General features: G+C 45.6%; 1 protein-coding gene across 6 annotated transcripts in view; it reads left to right on the top strand.

The window, feature by feature from the left end:
* The first annotated feature begins 10,431 nt into the window (after positions 1–10,431).
* Positions 10,432–22,664, top strand: part of SLC23A2 (solute carrier family 23 member 2) — a 132,886-nt gene continuing 120,653 nt past the window's right edge. For all 6 annotated transcript variants that reach the window (XM_060612922.3, XM_060612932.3, XM_060612901.3 and 3 more), the window contains exon 1: positions 10,432–10,567. The gene's annotated coding sequence lies outside the window, so the exon portion shown is untranslated. The remainder of the gene's footprint in view (positions 10,568–22,664) is intronic.

Raw genomic sequence — 22,664 nt, forward strand, 5'->3', positions numbered from 1 at the left:
TGTCACTCCCTTGCTGGAAGCCTCTGATGACTTCCTATCAGAACGCCATCTAGCCCCCCATGACCTCCTCTTCAGTCTTATCTCATTTCATTCTTCCTCCTACCGGCCACATCCCAATCATACCAACCACTTTTCAGCTTCTCAAATGTGATAAGTTCTTTCCTGCCGTAGGACCTTTGTACTTGCTATCCCCTCTTTCTGAAATGGCCTTTTTCCCAGCTCTTTGCATGATTGAATTCTTCAAGGCTCAGTAATAATGTTCCTTCTTTTTCTTTTTTTCAAATATTTTCATTTAATTTTGAGAGAGTGCAAGCAGGGGAGGGGCAGAGAGAGTGGAAGACAGAGGATCCAAAGCATGCTCTGCCCTGACAGCAGAGAGCCCAATGTGGGGCTTGAACCCGTGAACCACGAGATCATGACCTAAGGGGAAGTTGGATGCTCAATCAACTGGGCCACCCAGGTGCCCCAATCATGTCCCCTCTTTAGTGTTTCTTTACTACCTTACCTGTGATGCCCACCCCTTCCCCAAACTGGATCATAGTCAGCCCTTTTTATGATATCTTTTTCAGCACTTACGACAAACATAATTCCTTTTTAGTTGCTTATGGTTTATGTCTTAGAAAAAGTCCACCGAGCACCAGAAACCCAGCCAGACACTGAGTAAGCACGATTTCTCACGTTCTAGTACACAGGCTCACTTGGGGCAGGTGAGGTGAACTTATCTATCGTTTTGTCAATGGTGTGTAGCCCCATGCCTGCCAGGGACCATGTGATCAGCGAAGAGTGGCTGTACTAACTTGTATCAGATGAGTGAGTGGTGCAGCCAACAGTCTGGGCACAAAGAACCTGAATTCCAAGTGAGCTTACATAACTGGAGACCTTATCAAAAACAAAGAGAATGAAATTTCATATGAATGAAGTGTAAACATAGTCTAGGGAAAGACTGTGTGATTATGGCTCAAAACCAATTGTGGACTCAGTCCTACGACTAGATTAGGCCTCTTACACTAATACTTTGTATCTGTAAAGGGCTATAGAAAACATTTGCAGAAAACATTTTCACAGCAATTGTATCATTTAATGTTTACACCAGCCTAGGTGGTAGATGGAGCAGACAGAATTATCTCGAGTTTGCATATTGGGAGACCTACATGTAGGTTGGTAAAATGATTTCCCCAAGGTCATCCAGCAAGGCAGAGGTGAGGCAGGGACCCTGTGCCTTTTCCCCAAGGCTGCATGCGGTGTATGACACATTTGTTCTAAGACCAAACGAATATTCTAAATTAAACTTTCACATCCTGCGATATATAAGCACATATAAACACTGTTGCCTAAGATGCACATTCCCGGAGACAATAGCTTGGACCAGGTCACCTCCCTGGGCCTGACTTTCTGCCTCAGGACTCATTCTAGGTAGGCTTCATCTCCATTTTCTTCTGGAAATGGGCCATGTGATTTAAAACAGGGACCACCCAATTTCCTGAATATAAATCTGTTAACCAAATTTTTTTCCAAGTCTAGTGGCATTTACTTAATAAAAATGTTTTTTTGTTTGCTTAAAATTTTTTTTAATTTTTATTTTTTTTAACATTTATTTATTTTTGAGACAGAGAGAGACAGAGCGTGAACAGGGGAGGGTCAGAGAGAGAGGGAGACACAGAATCTGAAACAGGCTCCAGGCTCCGAGCTGTCGGCACAGAGCCCGACGCGGGGCTCGAACTCACGGACCGTGAGATCATGACCTGAGCTGAAGTCGGACGCTCAATTGGCTGAGCCACCCAGGCGCCCCTGCTTAAAATTTTTTTTAATGTTTATTTATTTTTGAGAGAGAAAGAGAGCACCAGCCGGGGAGGGGCAGAGAGAGCGGGAGACACAGAACCCCAAGCAGGCTCCAGGCTGTCAGCACAGAGCCTGACGCGGGGCTCGAACTCACAAACCGCGAGATCATGACCTGAGCTGAAGTCGGATGCTTAACCGACCAGGCCACCTAGGCTCCCCAGCTTTGTAGCCTTCATACAGAAAAACGTACGTATCATCAGCGTGCAGCCTGATGAAATCTCACAAAGTGAACATGCCTGCATGCTTAGCACCCAGATCAAATCATAGAACATGACCAGCTCCTCAGAAGACCCCATGGCCTCTCCTTAGTCACTATCCCCCCCAACAGGGTGACAGCATCCTGAATTCCAACAGCTTGGATTGATTTTACCTCTTTTCTACTTGATATAATTACTGATGGATTTTGGCCCTTCCCCCACTCCCCCCTCCGCCCCCCCCCCCCCCCCAAGACTAAGACCATGAAGTTCTAGGCTCAAACGACTCCTTGACTGAATAAAAAAAAAGCATTTGCTGGCATTTGAGGCCTTTTGTGTTTTGCCTCTGATGTATGTTTCCCTCTTGGCTTCCAGTTCTGCAGGAACCTGGGAGTTGATCCTGAGTCTTCCTCTCCCTTCATACGGGACCTTCCATCAGTGCTTGGGCCCTGGAGTGGTTCAGTCCAACAGCTGAGATCCTTGACTACTTTCTGAGCATCCACTATGTGGCAGGCGTCATGTGACCAGTCAGCACACAGAGTTACATAAATCAAGATCTCTGCCCTGGAGGAGCTGACAGTTTGTGAGGCAGAGGAAAAAGAAAAACAAATTGTTTCAATACAATTTCATTCTGATTTTTTTTTATTTTTATTTTTGAGAGAGAGAGAGAGCAGGCGAGTACCAGCAGGGGAGGGGCAGAGAGAGAGGGAGACACAGGACCCAAAGTGGCCTCTGTACTGACAGCAGAGCTCCCAACGCGGGGCTCAAACTCACAAACCGTGAGATCACGACCTGAGCCGAAGTTGGCCGCTTAACCGACTGAATCGCCCAGGCGCCCTTCAATATCATTTTATTAAAAAATCCTGGGAAGCACGCAGGGCTACGCTTAAACCAGCCTAGGGGTTTAGGGGAGGTTTCCAGGAGAGACCAAGGGAGGACTTAAACTATGAGTCACAATGATCCAGAGGAAAGGTTAAGATGATCCAGGCAGAAGGAACAGCGAAGCCCTTAAAGGATTTTTGAGGGGAAAATAGGAATGGACACACTAGCCCCACCCCCAACACCGGTGTTTGAAGGGACAGAAGGAATAGGAATCTGAGAAGGAGATGGCAAAAACATGGTCAGAGACATAGAAGAACCAATGGGAAATGCAGTCACAGAGCCCAAAAGAGAGATTTTCCTGAGAGAACACAGCACCAGCTGTGCCAAGCACCTCCAGAAAGTTCCAGTAAGGTGCACACAGAAAAGATCCCTAGATTGTGCAGTTTAGAGGAAATGGCCAATTTACCTAGGTGACAGAAGCCAGATTGCCAGGGGGACAGAAGCCAGATTGCCAGGGGGAGAAGGGAGGACGATGCCTGAATGGAGACAGAGGCTGGAGATGGCTCTTTCCAGAAGCTGAGTTGAAAAGGGGAGAGAGGGGCAAGAAGTGGGGAGGATACAGGATTTAGAAGGGGGTGGTGAGTGTGGAGATGCAGAGAAAGAGGATACCTGAGGGCAGGTGGTCTCCGGAGAGACCCCCAGAGAGGCTGGGAGGGGGGAGGGGTCCCCCATGGACAGGTGGGACTGAGGAAGCATCTCTCAGAAATGGTCTCCCAGGAGGGAAGCAGGAAGCTGAAAGTCGGGGAAATGGTTAGGTAGGGGATTTGAGGTTATTTGCAGGGTAGGAGAGTGCGGGCAGGAGAGGTCACTTGGGAAAGACAGATAAAGGGCAAAGAAGGGCTGTTTAGGGGGGAGGCCTCATGGTACAGGCTTCCATGGCTGATGGGGGCTGGGCTTCAAATGGACCAGGTGGGCATGGGGCTCAGGTAGAGCACAGGGAGAGGGCAGGGGAGCCAGGGCCAGGAGCCCAGCAGTGGGGGGGGGGGGGGGGGGGGTGGAGGGGGGGAGGGGGTGTGGAAGAGGCCAAAGGGGCAGGGAATGTTGCTTCCTTGAGCACCCTGTGCATAAATCCCTCCGGTGTGGGCTTGTGTCAGATAGATTCCCAGAATCGGCATTCTGGGTTAAGGGTGTGTACATTTTACATGGATATTTTAACAGATACAGGCCATGCATAGAAACATTGCAATCAATATTGCCAAATTATATTCCCAAAAGGCAGACCAATTCGGACTCCTTCCCACCGATTTTGGGAAAGCCTATTTCCCTGTGCTTTTACCATCCTTGGATGTTATTAATCTTTGCCAATCAGATAGGAGGAAAGATGATACATGGATGACTACATTTCTGCCTCTTTTTGGGGAGGAGGGTCCCCAGCTCTCAGAGAAGGGCTGGGTGGCATTCTCTAGTCCTCAACCACTGAGCCCAAGTCCCTCCCACGCCTCAGGCCAGCTCTGCCCAGCCTGCTCGGCAGGCTGACCCCCTGTGCTGTCACGACCCCTCCTGCAGGATGCCCTTGACTGCTCATCTCACCTTCCTCCTTGAAGATTTTCTCCCCACCCCTGCACTCCCAGCCACTGCTGGGACCCTTGGGACACTGCGTCCCCGATGGGGGTACTTACAGCTAGGTCTCTCCTGGCGGTCAGCCTGGTGGTCAAGGTGGCATTTTATGGTATCATCATACAACAGAATATTTTTCTTCCTTAAAAAGGTAGGGGATTCTGAGACAACAGGACGATCCTTGAAAACATTATTCTAAGTGAAAGAAATTGGACACAAAAAGACAAATATTGTACGATTCCACTTATGTGAGTAGGCAAATTCATAGAGACGGAAGTAGAATAGTAGTTACCAGGGGGCCACGGGGAGTTAGTGTTCAACGGGGACAGTTTCAGTTTGGGATAAGGAAAACATTCTGGAGGATGGCGACAAAACAGTGTGAATGCACTTAATGCCACTGAACTCTATACTTCAATGGGTAAAATGGTAAATTTTATGTTGTAGATACTTTACCACAATTAAAAAAAGAAATGAAATACTGACACCTGTTACAACATGGATGAACTGTGAAAACTTTGTTTTAAAAATAATTTTTTTTTAATGTTTATTTTTGAGAGAGAGACAGAGCATGAGCGGGGGAGAGGCAGAGAGAGGGAGACACAGAATCCGAAGCAGGCTCCAGGCTCTGAGCTGTCAGCACGGAGCCCAAAGCCTGGCTCAAACTCATGAACCAGGAGATCATGACCTGAGCTGAAGTCGGATGCTCAACTGACTGAGCCACCCAGGCGCCCCTGTGAAAACTTCGTTTTAAGCGAAACGAGCCAGTCACAAAGGACCACATGTGATACGATTTTATTTATATTAACTGTTTAGAAAAGGCAAATCCGGGGGTGCCTGGGTGGCTCAGTCAGTTAAGTGTCCGACTTGGGCTAGGGTCATGATCTCACGGTTTGTGAGTTCAAGCACCACGTCGGGCTCTGTGCTGACAGCTTGGAGCCTGCTTCGGATTCTGTGTCTCCCCTTCTCTCTGCTCCTCCCTTGATCATGCTCTGTCTCTCTCTCCTACAAAAATAAATAAGCGTTCAAAAAATTTTTTTAAAAAAATAGAAAAGGCAGGGGTGCCTGGGTGGCTCAGTCAGTTAAGCACCCAACTTCGGCTCAGGTCATGATCTCGTGGTCCGTGAGTTCGAGCCCCGCGTCGGGCTCTGTGCTGACAGCTCAGAGCCTGGAGCCTGTTTCAGATTCTGTGTCTCCCTCTCTCTGACCCTCCCCCGTTCATGCTCTGTCTCTCTCTGTCTCAAAAATAAATAAACGTTAAAAAAAATTAAAAAAAAAATAGAAAAGGCAAATCCATAGAAATAGAGTGTAGATTAGTGGTTGCCAGGGGCTGGAGGGAGGGGGACATAGGGGGCAACTGTTAATAATAAGTACAGGGTTTCTTTTTGGGGTGATGAGATGTTTTGAAATTACATCATGGTAATGGCTGTACAGCTTTGCCAATTTACTAAAAATTGCTTTATTTTTTTATGTTTATTTATTATTTATTATTGTATGCTTTATTTTTTTTTTAAGTTTATTTATTTTGAGAGAGAGCATGAGTGAGGGAGGGGCAGAGAGAGAGAGAGAGAGAGAGAGAGAATCCCAAGCAGGCTCTGCACTGCCAGCACAGAGTCTGATACAGGGCTCAATCTCACAGACTGAGATCATGACCTGAGCTGATATCAAAAGTCAGACGCTCAACCGACTGAGACACCCAGGCACCCCTGAACTGAACACTTTAAATGGTGAATACTATGTTATGTGAATTGTATCTCAATTTTAAAAAGAGAGCATGGGGCTGGGGGTGGTGAGAGGGCTATATGGTATTCCATGCAGTGCTTATTCCACAGTTCATTCTGCCATCTCCCAGTTGATGGACATTCGGGTTATCTTGCAGTTTGTTTTTTTTTTTTTTTTTTTCTATTTGAAATAATGCTGCAATGAACATCATTGAACATGTTTAAAAAACAGAAAGAGGGGCGCCTGGGTGGCTTAGTCAGTTAAGCGTCTGACTTCGGCTCAGGTCATGATCTTGCGGTCCGTGAGTTCGAGCCCTGCATCGGGCTCTGTGCTGACAGCTCAGAGCCTGGAGCCTATTTCAGATTCTGTGTCTCCCTCTCTCTCTCACCCTCCCCTGTTCATGCTCTGTCTCTCTCTGTCTCAAAAATAAATAAAAACATTAAAAAAAATAAAAAGAAAACAAACAGAAAGAGAGAGAGAGAGATTATTGAGGCAGGTCTTGGGCTCCCCCATGCTGCCTCATACCTGGGCATGTCCCAATATGAGCCTGATTTAGAAAGTGTCCATTACGCTGACAACAAGAGATGGTGTTTGGATGAGGCGTTCACCCTCTGCTCCAAGCACTTTCTCAGAGTTAGAAGAAAAGTCCTTGAAATGACCGTCATTTTCCTTTCTTCTATCATTGAAGATCTACTATAAATTATATTTGCCTGGGGCGTCTGGGTGGCTCAGTCGGTGAAGAGTCCAACTCTCGATTTCCACTCAGGTCATGATCTCACGGTTCCTGGGATGGAGCCCTGCATCCGTCTCTGTGCTGACAGCACGGAGCCTGCTTGGGATTCTCCCCTGATCTCACGCTCTCTAAGTAAATAGACATTAAAAAAAAAATTATATTGGCCCTACACTACCCTGAGGAGACAACCTAAAGTGAGGGGAGTTATGGATTAGGTGAAGGGTCAGCAAACTACACCACACGGCTGGTTTTTGTATCAGCTACGAATGGTTTTTACAGATGCACATTTGTGACTGATTTGATGATAGGAGACGCTAACTTTGAACCCAAATTAAGCAAAATCTTATTCCCCTCGGCCCCCCAAATTCCATTCTTCTCATTAGTAGGACTGCACTATAAAAAGCTTATACTCAATGACTAGTGTCATATTGTGAATTTCATCAATAAAAAATTTGTGCAAATTCATTTTCTCTCATTTTATAACCACCTATATAATATCCCTGATTTTGCCTCTTGGCCCACAAAGCTTGAAACATTCGCTATCGGGCCCTTTGTGGAAAGTTTGCCAATCTCAGTTCTAGACTCCGGAGAGTTATCGGAAATAAATATTGTAAAGAAAAGCACTGCATAAAGATGGAATAGCCCCAAGCTACAATTACCTCTCAAAAATAACACAGCCTGGAAATGACAGAAATTTCAATCAAATTATCCAGGTCACAAAACGTTCTGCTGATTTAGTTTAGAGAAGTTAAGGAGGAAGAAAAAACCCTGTTTGTATCTGCTGTAATAGGAAAGGAAAATGAATAGGAAATAGGAAAATGAAACGAATATGAAATTATTCATATATTTTTTGAATTGATGAGGATAAAAATAGTTATATAAAAATAAGGACATGGATACATATTGACTATGTAAGCTATACTTATGAGAAATTCAAGCACTGAATAAGCATTTTATATAAATGATCTCATTATATCCTCACAAGAACCCTACAAGGTTGAAGTCAAGGTCATCCTGATACCAACTCCCGTCTGCTAGCTTCAAAATGTGGTACTTTGTCCAGAAAAAAAGAAGCAGCTGGAGACTAGCTGGCAAAAGGCCTTGAATGCTGTCCTGGGAAATATTCTGTTTCTTTTTACCAGGTTATTCTGTAGACCAGGAGGCCCTCAAGAATTTCCAGAAGGGGCGTGAAGTAGTCAATTCTGTGTTTTGGGATGATAACAAGGATGGCTTTGGGAGATAACTCTTGAGGCCAAAAGTCCAGAGAGAAGCTTTTTCAACAGTCCAAGGAAGAGTCAGCGAGGGTCTGGGAAGGTACATGCAAAGAAGAGAATTCCAGATACACTTCCTTGTTCCAATAGGCCAGAGGTTGACAAAATGGAAATGGGGGCTGAGGGGCAGGCAGTCAAAGTCAACTTCAAAGTTTCTGGTGGCAAAATGAGAGAACCCAGATAAGAGATAAGTTTGTGGGAGGAGAATAAGGAGTAGGGAGATGCCATATTCTAAATTCCTGGATAATATCCAGGGAGATCGTCCAGGGGTCAATTGGAAATGTGGGTCTAGAAGTTCAGAAAGACATCTGTCTGGGCAGGAGAGAGAGATTTAGGAACCATGAGGAAATGGCTGTCTTTCAGAGGGATTCGAGAAGGAGAGGGAAAGGGAAAAGACGGGAGAGAAAGGAAATGTTAGTGAAAACTAACCTTTTTAGGAGTGAGCACGGGGCAACTCTTACATCACGGAAAGGGAAGTGGGGAGACTGTAGCACATACCGGACCCAGGAGTATTATCCCTGAAAAAGTTTCCAGGTGGGGGGAGAAGCCAATGGAAGGTTACAGAGCCATCTCTGTAGAAAGGCAGGGCTCCAAATAGGCAATTGGATTTGGCCATTAGAAGGTCACTGGTGACATCTGAGGCAGCAGGCAGTGACAGTGCCTGAGAAGCGATGGGGAGGAGGGGAAAGAAGAGAGGCTGGGAAAGTGGAAGTTTTTCTAGGATAGAGAAAAATCTCTGAGAGAGAAAGAGACACTGGAGATGTAACAGCTCTCTTTTTTCAATCCCAGATCTCACATCCGTGGCTGAGCAGAATACCTAGGACTCCTCACCCCCTAAAAACAAGGTTGGCTGTAAAACGCGCTCACTGGTGTAGAAGGATGCTGGGGATGTTACATGGAGAGGGAACGTGAATTTTTCTCTAGCTGCTGGTCACAGAATCTCCTTGCCTTATTTCCTCCATCTTCAATGAGGATCAGAACACCTGATATTTTTTTGTAAAAAAAAAATTTTTTTTTACTCAAGTATAGTAAACATACAATAGAATGTGTACAGAATTTTACCAGCCAACTGTTGTATTTTAAACATACAAGTTATTAGAGAAGTAAATATGATGACACACTGATTCTCGAAAACACAGACTACACCCCTGTATTTTATGAAATTCCCCGTGGCTGGTCAGACCCCTCCCCCCTCATTAATATGTATGATACCTACAACATGGAGTTCCCCAAACTGTGTGAAACAGAAAATTCCGATGATAAAATCTCCTCCTCCCCATGTCAGGTCAGACACAGTCCACGGTTCTTCAGCTCTTTCGAGAGTTGCTTGGGGGAACTAGTCAGTTATTCGGTGGAAACAGCAACCACCACAGTGGTTTCAAGATGGAAGGTGCTCTGAGAGTGCTAATTACTAGTGTTTTTTGTTTGTTTCTGGCCATGTATTTAGACAGTCTTCAGCATTGGCTCGCTAAGTGTGGACCTCAGACAGCAGCAGCAGCATCACTCACTCCAGACCTCCGGCCTCAGCAGCCCGGGGGGTGGGGCCCAACCACGTGCGTCTTACCCAAACGCTCAAGGTGGGGCCGCTTTGCGCTAAATTTTACCTGCAGCCTTTCCGCACAGCGGCCCTGACCCAGCGGTTTCACCTGGGGGCTTTTTACACAAATGCAGAATCTCGGGCTTCGTCCCAGACCCGCTGAATCACCATCCACAGTTAAACACGATCCCCAGGGTAGTCGAGTCTGAGAAATGTCGGTCTGTATTACCGTGTCTGCCTCATGTAATGAGGACCTCTCCTCCAGTTAAGTTAAAAAACCTGACCCGAGAAACGGTGAAATTGGCTTGAAACCTCCGGCTCCCTGAGCCCAATGCACTGCGCAAACTGCACGATTATCTTCCCGCAGCGATGACAGGGCTCAGTGTCAGGCCGGGTAAATGGGGGGCGCCAAGAGGGGGAGACTCCGGGCGAGCGCTCTGCCTTCCAGGTGGGCCCCAGGAGCAGGTGTGGCGGGAAGGCGCGAGAAGGGGGGCGATTTTCACGCAGGGGAAGGAACTATAAGGGACCGGGGTGGGGGGGGGCGCAGGGAACGCCGCGGGGGGCGGCTGCAGGGAGCCGGCTGCCCCACCCGGGGCCCAGCGAGAGAGGGGGGCGGCCCCTCCCCTGGGGGGAGGACGGCGGGCGGGGGTCTGGGGCGGAGAGGGAGGTGGGTCCCGGGCCGGCGCGGGGGCGGGCGACTCCGCGGCTCCCCGCCCCCGGCCCGCCCCTCCGCGGCGCCATTTTGCAGGCGGCTGTCGCGGGGACCGGAGGCGGCGGCGGGCACTGCGGCGCCGAGGCGCGGAGGCAGGACGGGAGCCCAGCGAGCTGCAGCCAGGTGAGAGTCGGGCCGTCGCGCCCCCTGCCCGGCCGGCGAACCGCACCTGCCGGGCCCGGCCGCGAGGTGCCCGCCGCGCCCACGAGGCCGGCCTGGCACGGCCCCCGAGCGCTGTCACCGGCCCCGCGGCGCGGCCTGCGCCCCCCTAGCCTCGGCCCTTCCCCCGGGTCCCCGCACCCGCGGGCCAGCCTGGCCGCGGGGCCCGTGGATGCCCGGCGACCCCCAGTCCCCGCCGCCCCACCGGACCCGGCCCGGCCCCCGGGCGCTCACCCTGCCCGCCGCGCGAGTCTCAGCGCGCTCGGGCCCTCAGGCCGCGCCGCGGGGAGGCAAGTGGGTCCCCGGGGACCGGACTGGCCGTTGCCGCCGCTTCCTGCCGGGCCCTCGGCCCGAGCGTCCTGGGGTCGTTCGCCCCTTCATCCCTCCGCGGGAGGTGCGGCTGGCATCCCCGCGCCCCCCGGAATTCAGGGCCATCAAGAGGGCGGCGGGGGGGTGCCTTGTACATTTTTTGCTTTCTTCCCTCCTACAAAGGCTGCGCCAAGTAATTTTAGAAGCTTCTGCCCCGACCCCAGGGCCTTTCTCCCCGGCCTGTTTCCCGGGGGGTCGCGGATTCCCCTTGTTGGCTGCCTTGCTGGAAGGAGGAATTGAGCTTTTCCAGTGTGACTACTTTAAGGGCTCAGAATTTTCTCCTTCCTTTTGACTCTTGATGTACCCTTGAATGGATAGCTGACAGGAACTCGGCCTACAGGCTGGGGGTTTTAAACATGACTGATGAGAAATTCTTGATTGTCAGGGCAAAGGGTAAATGAGGGCAACTGCAGGTGGAAGAAAGTCACCCATAAGGGATTTCTGGGTCTGGGGCTTCAGCTGGAGCTGTTACTTTTATTCTTGCAATGCTGGAAGATGGGAGGGGGAAGATGCTGTCCCTGCTGACATCTGGGTGTGCTGAGAAGGCTGGTGATGTGCGAGGACAGGAGACCGGGAGTCCCGAGGCAGTCTGGTTTGAGCTGTCATTAATTGGCCATGTGACTTCTCCCGGCCAGTTCTTCCTCTCTAAAGCCTGAGACAAGAATCAAGGGTAGCTGGAGCTTTTTTATTTCTGTTTTTTGTAGTTGAATTCTGTTGGGCAGGGGCCTCCCCATTTCCAGTTGTGTCCACCTGCCTTTGCACCTTTGCACAGGACTTTCCCTGGATGGCCCTGAAGGTGTTTGAATCTGGTGAGATTTAGAAAGGGCCTTTCAGCTCAGAAATTCTGAATTCTGGAAGGGGTTATGGTTGACTCTGTCAGGATCATTGCACTTGTCCAAAATGTCATGGCTTTTGGGCACCAGCCTTTTAATGGTTAGCAGTGGGTGTGCTGTGTAAGTCCTCGTGGCACACCTGTTAGTTAAAGGAGATGAGCAGGTGTGTCCAGCCAGCTACCTGTTTCACCTGACGGCCTGAACATGAGCTATCTGCTTTCTAGACCATTTCCTTTGTCAAAATGGCGACTGGCTCCTTTCTTTGAAATCCAGGGCATTTCTCTTGGTTTCTTTGCTCCGAGTGGGGGGTGATTTTTTTTTTTTTTTTAAGAAAAGAGGTATTTCAACAACTTTACATATTGTCTCCCCCCCCCCCCCCCACACACACACACGGTTGCATAGTAGTCGTGTTTTTTGACTGTGGCAAAGTTAATTAAGCTGAGTTTTAATGTCTGGATGTTTCAGAAATGTTTATGAAAGCACCTGGCTAGAATATTGTAGGAGGTTTTGCTACGTTTCATGCCACACTGCCAGTGGCGTTTGTGTAGCAAAGGCCAGAGGTCTTAGCGTTGCAGAAATTAGGTATCTCAGGAGCAGCCTCCCATAGCCTTCCATTAGCCCAGCTGCTAATTTGGTGCCAGGTGCTGTTTGAACAAATCGTTGTTGAATGAAACCCCAGTCTTTTGCCCTCAAGGAGCCTAAGGTCTGGGATATTGGAAATCCTGATTTGGCCATTGCCATCCTATTCAGTGTCTCTAAAGACAAATCTGGGATCCTTTTGGGGACTCCTTTCTGGCACCACTGGTAGCTTGAGGAATTTTCCCATTTTGCTTAAGGGAATTAAAAGTCAGCAGTCATAATTTGCAATTACATAGTGCTTTGTACTTGTAAATGAAAGCTTTTTAAAAACTTATTTTTGTTTAATCCTCTTAGGCTTTTTTAATTTAAACATTTTATAGTCCTTCCCTGACCTGTTTCCAGGCCTTGCCTATAAAATTCCCAACACGCCAGTCGGTTCCCAATACCAGATAACCTCATTAATTCATTTTTACTCCCTGCTGTTCTTGTAGTTACTCTCTTCTCAGAGGGCTGCCTGTCTGGGCTTTTTATTTTGCTGGGGAACATTTCCTGCTCCAGGTTAGGCTGTGTGTTACTGACGCGGGATTTAAATGAGCCCTGTGTGTGCTTTATGGCACTGTCTTCGATTTTCTCCCTGGCTTTTCTATTTCTAGCCTGTTATTTTGTCACAGGGTCTAGATTGTTGACTCTCGAATGACTGAGGTTTGCTTCCATCTTATACTTTTCATAGGACTTGCACATAATTAATACATTTATTGAGAGCCTGCTGTGTGCCAGGCAATGTTTTTGGTGTTTTGGATGGTTCGTTGGAGATTCTCTGCCCACATGGAGCTCACACACTGGTGAGGAGGCAGACCATGAGATCTGGTGCCCTGAAGAAGAATCTGGCAGGATTGAGGGCATTAAGACTTAGGGTGGGAGCTGAAACTTTGGAAGGATAGACAGGAAAGGCCTGAGTCACCTTTGAGTGAAGACAGGAGGAAGTGAGTCATATGATATCTGGGGGAGGGGCATTCCCAGTGGAGGCAACAGCAGATGCAAAGGCCCTGAGGCAGGAGGAGAGCATTTGGTTTTGAGGTCAAAGAGATCTTGGGAGTTGGATCTTGTAAGGCCATGTGACACATAGTGAGGTCTGTGGACTTTACCTTGAGGGGAATGGAAACCTTTGGAGGGTTTTGAGTAGAGGGGACATGGGCTGACATAGCTTTTAACGGGGACATGCTGGTTGTTGCTGTTTGAGAATCAACTAGAAGCAAGGAGGGCAGGGCAGCTGTGTGACCTGCTAGTGCAGGGCTGAGGGTGGTGGTTAGACTAGGGTAGCCAGAGGGTATTCAAAAATGATGGGATTCTGAGGTGGGGCCCAGGAAATTGCCGATAGGCCAGAAAGAAAGTTGGGGGCAATGCCCAGGGTCTGGCCTGAGCACTTAGAATGAAAGGGACCGAGATGTCGGTGATGGCTGAGGAGCTGGTATAGCTCCTTCTCAGGTTAAGTTGTCACACTAAACTGACAAACCCAAATGCAGTCATAAAGGGAGAGGGTGCATGCTTTGGGGGGGCTCCTCCATGGAAATGTAAATCTTCTTGAGAACTCCTCATTACCTTTCGTTTTAATTCTCTCCTGTGACCTCAGCAAGTCTTCAGGTGTAGGTGGCCTCTAACGCCCTCTGAACGTTTACTTACGAAGGAGAGTTCCATCTTATTTATTCAAGAGCCATTTCTTGCGCTGCTTCAGTGGGGTTACATGTTATGCAGGCCTAGCATCTAAAGATAGCACAAAAAGCAAAGATCTGGATTCATAAAAAATGACCTTTGAAAATTCCTGTATCCCAGGGAGTGTGGCAGGCACGATCTGCACATACGCTCTGTAGGGAAACCTCTGAATGTTTACATGTAGTGAACACAGTCGTGGACAGTGTATAATTTCACAGAGGATCATATTTGCGATTTAAATCAAGTGTTCTCACGGTCACGAACTATTGAGTAGCTTTAGGTTGCAGCCCAAAGCCACTTTCTGTTGGCCATTGTCTGGACTCCCAGTTCTTATTGATGCATAATACTCTGTGCAGCCTCCGGGAGTCTGTCCCTCTGTAAGGACATCAGAGTGGCCTTGGGCCTTTGCTTGCCTGGCTGCCCCAAACCATGGTTTTCTCTAGTCAGGAAAGCCTTCTTCATATACAGTTCTTCTCATAGGTTTTGCCCGAAGTGGCACCCTGGTGTCAGTTGTCCTAGGGCATCTTAGTGAGTTTCTGGTGGAGACTCACCCTTCTGGACGGCCACCTCTCAGTTCACTCTCAGTGTGAATCTTACACAGCCAAATCCCCCCATCTTCTCAGTCGAGTGTGAGCTCAGTTTAATAAAATGCACTTCCCCTCTAGGAGCCTCTCCAGGTGGTAGAGAAGACCCAACAAAGACTAGACGGTGGGCCCCGTGAGATAGGGCCAGTGCAGTAACGACAGCGCCAGTATGCATCGGTTAGGTGCTGAGCACTTGAGGTCATTATCGTTAGTCCCAGCAACTGGCAGGCGGAGTGCTTCTGTCCGGGCTTCATTTTATTGATGAAGAAACTGGAGTTTGGTTAATTTACCAGAATGAACTCTTGGGTCTCGGTTTCTGCTCTTAAGCTCCAGTTATCCATGGGGCCCTCTGAGATATTATGCCATTCCCTGGTCTTGTCTGAAGCTCTGGGTTTTCAAGTTCCTGTTGGCCTAGAAGAGGGCAAAGAAGCTGGTGGTGGGTGCCAGGTGCTCCGCCTAGCACCTCCTGTGTTCACTAATGCCCTTTTATCACAGCAGCCCTATGAACTAGGTATTAACTCTTGTTTCTGCTATACAGCTGAGGATGCCAAGATCTGGATCCTTCTTCCTTTTTCCTGCCTTCCTCTTACCTGGCCTGTTTTTCATTCCTGGCTATGGTATTTTCCTCTGTGTACCCCAGCTTGGGTCCTTCGCTCCTTCTATTCCTTCATCATTTCCTGTAGGAATTTTCCATAGCCCCCCTCCCCCAACACATGCACCTTGCTTTTACATGGTCTCTCTTTGAGGCAGTAGCCCTTTGCCACCAGCTTCATTTTATTAAACTTGCATTAGCTTTTTCATCCCGGAGCATCACTTCATCAAGGAGGTCTTCGTATTAGGACTCTGGATGGTCTTCCCCACCTTCTTTTCTTTAAAAAAATTTTTTTAAATGTTTATTTCTGAGAGAGAGAGAGAGAGAGCGCGAGCACAAATGGGGGAGGGGCAGAGAGAGAGAGGGAGACACAGAATCCGAAGCAGGCTGTCAGCTGCTGAGCTGTCAGCACAGAGCCTGACGTGGGGCTCAAACTCATGAACTGTGAGATCATGACCTGAGCCGAAGTCGGATGCCCAACCCACTGAGCCACCAGATACCCCATCTCCCCCCCTCCCCCCTTCTGATGGAGAGCACTGCTGGAAATGCTGTTTCTCATACATTGCTACTGTAGTTGGAATTTCAGCCTCCCGTTGCTTTGGCTTTCTTGTTCCCTGTTCGGTGCTGGCTAAATCATTTGTTGTCACCAAAGGCAAATTAACTGGCTGGGTGCAATCTCTTCCCTGTCTAACATGTTGAACTCAAACCGGAGAGTTTCTCATTCAGAAGGTCTGGAGGTGGGGCCCAGTAATTTGCACTTCTAACCAGTTCCCAGTGATGAGGATGCTGCTGGTGGGAGAACCACTGGCCCCTGTGCAAATCAAGTTTTATTGAAACACAGTGGGTTCAAGACCCCATATGACCTGCAGGCCTAAAATAATTGTTGTCTGGCCCTTTATAGAAAAAGTTTGATTACCTCTGCTTCACAGTATGGATGTATGAGATCAGTGCTGAATATTTTCTATTGAATTCATATTTTATCAAGAGCTCTTCGTATATTAAGACATTGATTCGCAAATTATTCCACAAAAGTATGATATGGGGAATATATGCATATTTTGAAGTGTTAGGGAGTATAACACGCATGACGCTTCTTTTAAGTCTTCTGTTTTATCTAAAAATAACGTGAATTTTTTATTCTATTCCAGAAACATCAGTGCTTGGTTTAATATGAAACATTTTTTGTCCTTAATCTTTGAGTAAAGTTGATGCTACTGGATATGTTATTTTAATCCTGCTTCACTCTGTTTGAGAAATAAGCCATTAAGATTTGCATTTTTTTGTCATAAAGTTGCAAATATTTGTCTATGCTTTGAATTCAGATCTGCCAGTCTTTTTCTTTCTTGTGCCTTCTCTATCCTGAGATTTTAATATTCCTTTATATGTGTCTTCATTCTTTTGAAAAATATGTGGCTATAATTTAATAACTATTGGAGTGTGGCATGGAGTAAGGATTATTTTTTCTCTACATTTTTCCTAGCACCATTTATTCATTAATTCATCCTTATTAAGTTAAAATGACACCTTAATCATATGCTGAATCTGGAGATCTGTTGTGGGACTTACTCTTTTGTTCCATTTATCTGTCTATTCCTTTGCCATGACCTAGCTATTTTCATCGTTATAATTACTTAATAGTAGGCTTTGCTGTCTGATAGTGCCTATACTCAATTTTTTTTTCCTGTATTTTTCAGTTTAGGGTTTCAAAATAATGGGACATTTTATTAAATGTATGTAAATTAATTTGGGGAGACTTGTCATCTTTATAATAGTGAATTGTTCTGACCAACCACCTGTATTAACTCAGGGTGGTTATGCTATGTGTGTTCTATATGTGCTATATGTATTCTAACAAAGTAAAGTTATTTCTTACATTTTTTGGGGTTGTTTTCCTCAAGTGTGGCGAGTTAAGGATCTAGGCTCCTTCCATCTTACTGCTGACTTCATAATGTGGCCTCTAAGTTTGCTGTGGAATTCTTTGCGTGGAAGATTGTTTCACAGGCTAGGCTTGGAAGTAGCAGTATTTGCTCCCACAGTCTGTTGGCCTGTCCCAGAGGCACGGGGGACAGACGCATGTCCTTCTGTGTATCTGTGACGAAAATGAAATGGCAATGTGTCTGCTGTTGTACTTAACCAAACTCTGTTATTTTTCAGTTGATTCTTGAGTTTCTTAGGCAATAATATGGTCATTTGGATTTTTTTTTTCTTACACATTTTTCTTAATAAATTGTAGAGTACTTACAGATTTTTTAAAAAATGTTTATTTTTGAGAGAGAGCCAGAGTGCGAGCCGGGGAAGGGGCAGAGAGAGGGAGACACAGAATCTGAAGGAGGTTTCAGGCGCTCGGCACAGAGCCTGATGCCGGGTTCGAACTCGTGAACCGCAAGATCCTGACCTAAGCCGAAGTCGGACTGTTAACCAACTGAGCCACCAAAGCGCACCTAGAACATGTTTTAATGTAACAGTCCTTTTAGTCAATTTTTACTGGAATGCGTTGTTGTATATAGTCTTTAATGATATTAAAGAAGTGTCCTATTTTAAAGGTCTTTTTCACTAAATTGCAGTATTTATACATAATGGTTTTGAATGAACAGTTTGTCACCTTGACATTGACCCTGGAATTTTGTACACCACAAAAATCCTCAGTCGTCTCTGTCCCTGTCCCTGTTATTGTGGTAATTCTCCAAAGAAGTTCAGTTTCCCTGCTGATTTGAGGATGACCTCAAATTTCTTGCCAGGAGAAATTATATGAGTTATATCTTTCCTTCAGGTTCATCCCAAGGGCTTCTATTTTCTAACCATGCTGTCGTATTGTGCAGCTGTTGGCATCTTTTGTGTCTGGGATTCTGACCCACAGGCTTTGAAAATGTGCTCTCCCTTGGAGAAGTATTTGTGGGTTCTTGTTTCCCTTCCTTTACTCTTTCATCCTTGTGAAGATACACTGAATACTCTAGCAATGTCGATTTGCCTCTTCTGTTGAAGTTCTGCCTTTTGCACCTGCCTCCTGACACCCACTGTGAGTTCTGGCCCATGTCTAGGCTGCCCATCCTGCAGCCTGTGTGTGCTGCGCCGCCCCCCCCCCCCCCCCCCCCCCCGCCTTCTTAAATGATGGGTTTGCACCCTCACCCCTTGAGCTCCCTGTGGGTCTGCTGTGGACTCCCCTACCAGTGGTCCCAGATGCTGCTCTGAACCCCTTGAGAGGCCCTGGCAGGTGGGTGGGGTAGGGAGTCTTATTACTTGGGCAGTAAAAGCAGACGGGGTCCAACTCTTTTTCTAGCATTTAGTTCAGTGCCTAGGGTGCTGCTCCAAAATGGCTTCAACTTTTTCTTCACTTTCTGTTTTCAACTCTAAGATCTCCTGTTTTTTTGTTTTTTTGAATTGGTGTCAGGTGTCAGTCAACTCCTGTTTTCCAGACAGCTTTGACTCCTTTTCATTGATAAGTATATATACATCAAGTATGCTTGTGTGCATCTCAAAGTTTCACAAAAAAACACGCATAACCTTGTATGCTGTGTATTCTGAAATTTTGTATTCGTATTTCATGAAAAAATTCGTTGTGGTGCTCTACATTGATTTTGTGATCTGGTCGTGAAATCTGTACATGGCTCTGCTTGTGAGTTTGAGAGGTTATTTATCCATACTGTGTTATGGTAAGGAGCGAATGATGGGGAGGAAACTCTTGACACAGAGGAACCTTCAAAAAAAAAAGTTTTATTGAATTATTATTCCGTAAAACTCACCTGTTTAAAGGATATGGTTCTGTTGTGTTAGTATATTCACTGAGTTGTATGTAACCCACTGCTCTCTCAGAACGTTTTTATCCTCCTATGAGGAACCGCGTGCCTATTTCAGTGGTGGCTCCCCATGCTTCTCTCCCCTCAGCCTCTGGCAACCACTAACCTACACTATTTCTATGGATTTGCTTTATCTGGATACTTCATATAAATGGAATCCTACCTATGTGTCCTTTGTGATTATTTTTTAGCATGTTTTTATGGTTTATCCATGTTGTGGCATGTATCACTGCTGTATTGTTTACTAGTTGATGGACATCTGGGGTGTTCCTGCATTGTAGCTGTTATGAATAATGCTTCTGTGAATGTTCTGTACAGGTTTTTGTGTGATCATGTTTCAGTTCTTTTGGATAAATATCAAAGGGTGGAAGTACTGGGTCGTACGGTGATTCTGTGTTCAACATCTTCAGGAACTAACAAACTTTTCCGAAGTAGGTGGGTCGGCAGTCTGACAGTTGTCATTTCTCCACATCCTCACCAACACTTGTCATTGTCTCTTTGATTATACTCATTCTATTGGGTTTGAAGTGTTACCTCATTGTGGATCTTATTTGCATTTCCCTAATAACTAATGAGGTGGAGCATCTTTTCATGTGCTTATTGGCCATTTATATGTCCTCTGTAGAGAAATGTCTGTCAAATCCTTTGCCCGCTTTTTAATTGGGTCATTGTCGTTTTATTAATAGGTTTTAGGTACCAGTCTCTTACCTGATATATAATTTGTAAATTTCCCCCATTTTATGGATTGTCCTTTTACTTTGTATTTCTGTCCTTTTGAAACACAAAAGTTTTTTTTTTTTTTTTAATGTTTATTTTTGAGAGAGAGAGAGAGAGAGAGAGAGAGAGAGTGAGTATGAGCAGGGGAGAGGCAGAGAGATAGGCTGAGCAGACAGAATCGGAAGCAGGCTCCAGGCTCTGAGCTTTCAGCGCAGAGCCCAACGCGGGGCTCGAACCCACAAACTGAGATCATGACCTGAGCTGAAATCAGATGCTTAACCGACTGAGCCACCCAGGTGCCCCGAAACACAAAAGTTTTTAATTCTGGTTGGAGTCTCACTTATTTTTTTTGTTCTTTTTAAAAATTTTTTTAATATGTCATATCTAAGAAACCATTGCCTAGCCCTAAATCACAAAGTCACAAAGATTTACCATTTCTTGTATGTTACCCCTATATTTTCTAAGAGTTTTATTTAATTAATTAATTAATTTATTTAAAGTTACCTCTACACCTGATGTGGGTTTTGAACGCAGGAACCTGAAATCAAGAGTCACATGCCCTTCTGACTGAGCCAGCCAGGTGCCCCTAAGAGCTTTATCTTTTATTATTATTTTTAATGTTTGTTTATTTTTGAAAGCAAGCAGGGGAGGGGCAAAAAGAGAGGGAGACAGAGGGTATGAAGCAGGCTCTGCATCGACAGCATAGAGCCCGATGCAGGACTCAACTCCTGAACTGTGAAATCATGACCTGAGCTAAAGTTGGATGCTTAACTGACTGAGCCGCCCAGGTGCCCCAAGAGTTTTATCTTCTGGATTTAGATCTTTGATCACTTTTGAGTTAATTTTTGTATATGGTGTGAGGTAGGGGTCCAACTTCATTCACTTATGGTGATTTCCAGTTCTCTCAGCACCGTTTGTTGAAAAGACCATTCTTTCCTCATTGAATTGTCCTGGCACCGTTGAAAATCACCTGACCATGAATGTTAAGGTTTATTCTGTATTCTCCATTCTACCCCCATAGATCTGTCTGTCCATCCTTCTACCAGCATGTCTTAATTAGTATAGGTTTGTATTTAGTTTTGAAATTAGAAAACGTGAGTCCTCCAGTTTTGTTCTTTTTCAAGACTGTTTTGGCTATTCTGAGTCGTTTGCATTTTTATTTGAATTTTAGGATTCGTTTGTCAATTTTTGCCAGAAAGGCAGATGGGATTTTGATAAGTGATTGCATTGAATCTGTAGATCAGTCTGGGTAGTATTGCCAAGAACTACATATTTTTAACAGAAAAATTTCATGAGATAATATCTATTTGCACTAGGAGCATGTATCCAGATATTCTAGCCTATCTAGTCCATTCCATTTTTTAATTTTGTTCATGGGTTTATTATCTATTATTTGAAAAACCTGCTTCAAGTCAATGGTTCTCAACGTTGACAGCAAATTGGAATCATCCAGAGTACTTTATATCCACGTGGTCTCATCCCAGAGGCTGAGGTGCCCTTGATCAGGAGTTCAGCCTGGGTGTTGAGATTAAGAGAAAAAATTCTCCCAGGTGATTCCAGTGTGCAGCCAGGGTTGAGAACCATTGCAGTAAGAGAACTGAAGTGCATATAGATACCCCTTTTAAAGCCTGTGCATAGTTGGCTGAACATATTACGGTATAGGAATGTGCATACTATAGCTGCAGAGCCACATGCGTGAAACATTTGGTCACTTAGGTGAGGAATGTGTTAGGTCTGTGTACTTTTTCTTAATCTGCTCGCTAACATTGTCCTCTGGAGAAATGAAATCATTTTGCTTTGGACTTCTCAGTGTGGGTAGTTGTCTCTGGTCTGTATAGAGAGCAAGAATAGAGCAGTCCCTGGAAACGGTCATTTCTCAGGAATTTTTGTGTCTTTTGCCTTTGGAAATGGACTGATCTGAGAAGAATATGGAGGAAATGCACAGCTATTTTAGGGATTGTCCCTTAAAGAACACTGAAGCTCTTGGCTAGAATTACTTCTTGGTTGGAAGTGTATAAAGCTATGGTCAGAATTACTGAAACGCCATCTGAAGTGGAACTGGTGTCCTGTCTTAGAATATTAAGGGAAATTAGGACTGTGGTGAAAACACTTACACACAAACTAGCTTATTTTACTCATTTGATTTTTTTTCTGGTTTATTTGAAAGTAAAATTTTCTTGTTTGTGTACTTATAAGCGCACATGCATATTTGTATTTTAAAGTAGAGATACGGGGCCTTTTTAAACCAATTTCTTTTTTTGTTTAGCAATGTACTTTAGGCATATGACTAAATCATTAAATAGCCCTTTAAAACAGCTTTTAACAGCTCATTTGTGCTGAATGCATCATGTTTTATTTGACAAATCCTTCTATTGTTGGGCATTTAGCTTATGAGCCGTTTTTTGCTGTGGGGAACATAATACAATAGTGAACAGCCTTGTATGGAAATCTGTGTGCATTTTTCAGATTATTTCTTTAGACTACTTTTTGGAAGGGACATCATTTGCATTTTTTAAGGCTTTGTTACATACATAAGATGCATCCAGGTTAACGGACTGGGAATTATTGCCATAGTTGAACATTCCTGTTCTCTTTCCTTTTCTTTTTTCTTTCTTACCAATTTGGCCGGAGAATAGAATCATTGTTTATTCTGCTTTTCTTTGATAACTTGGAGTTTGAACACTTCTTCGTTAGGTTTTGGGCCATTTGTATTTTGTTCGGCTTATTTATTTCCTTTACCAATTTTTCTAGTTTTGTGTTCATCTTTTTCCTGGTGATTTATAGCAGTTCTTTTTACAACCAGGATATTAGCACTTTAATTAATGTTGCAAATACGTTTCCCATTTTGTCTTGTAATTTTATGATACGTTCAAGAAGTTTTAC

Source organism: Panthera onca, chromosome A3, assembly GCF_046562875.1.
Source record: "Panthera onca isolate mPanOnc1 chromosome A3, mPanOnc1 haplotype 2, whole genome shotgun sequence".
In the NCBI taxonomy this organism is placed as follows: domain Eukaryota; kingdom Metazoa; phylum Chordata; class Mammalia; order Carnivora; family Felidae; genus Panthera; species Panthera onca.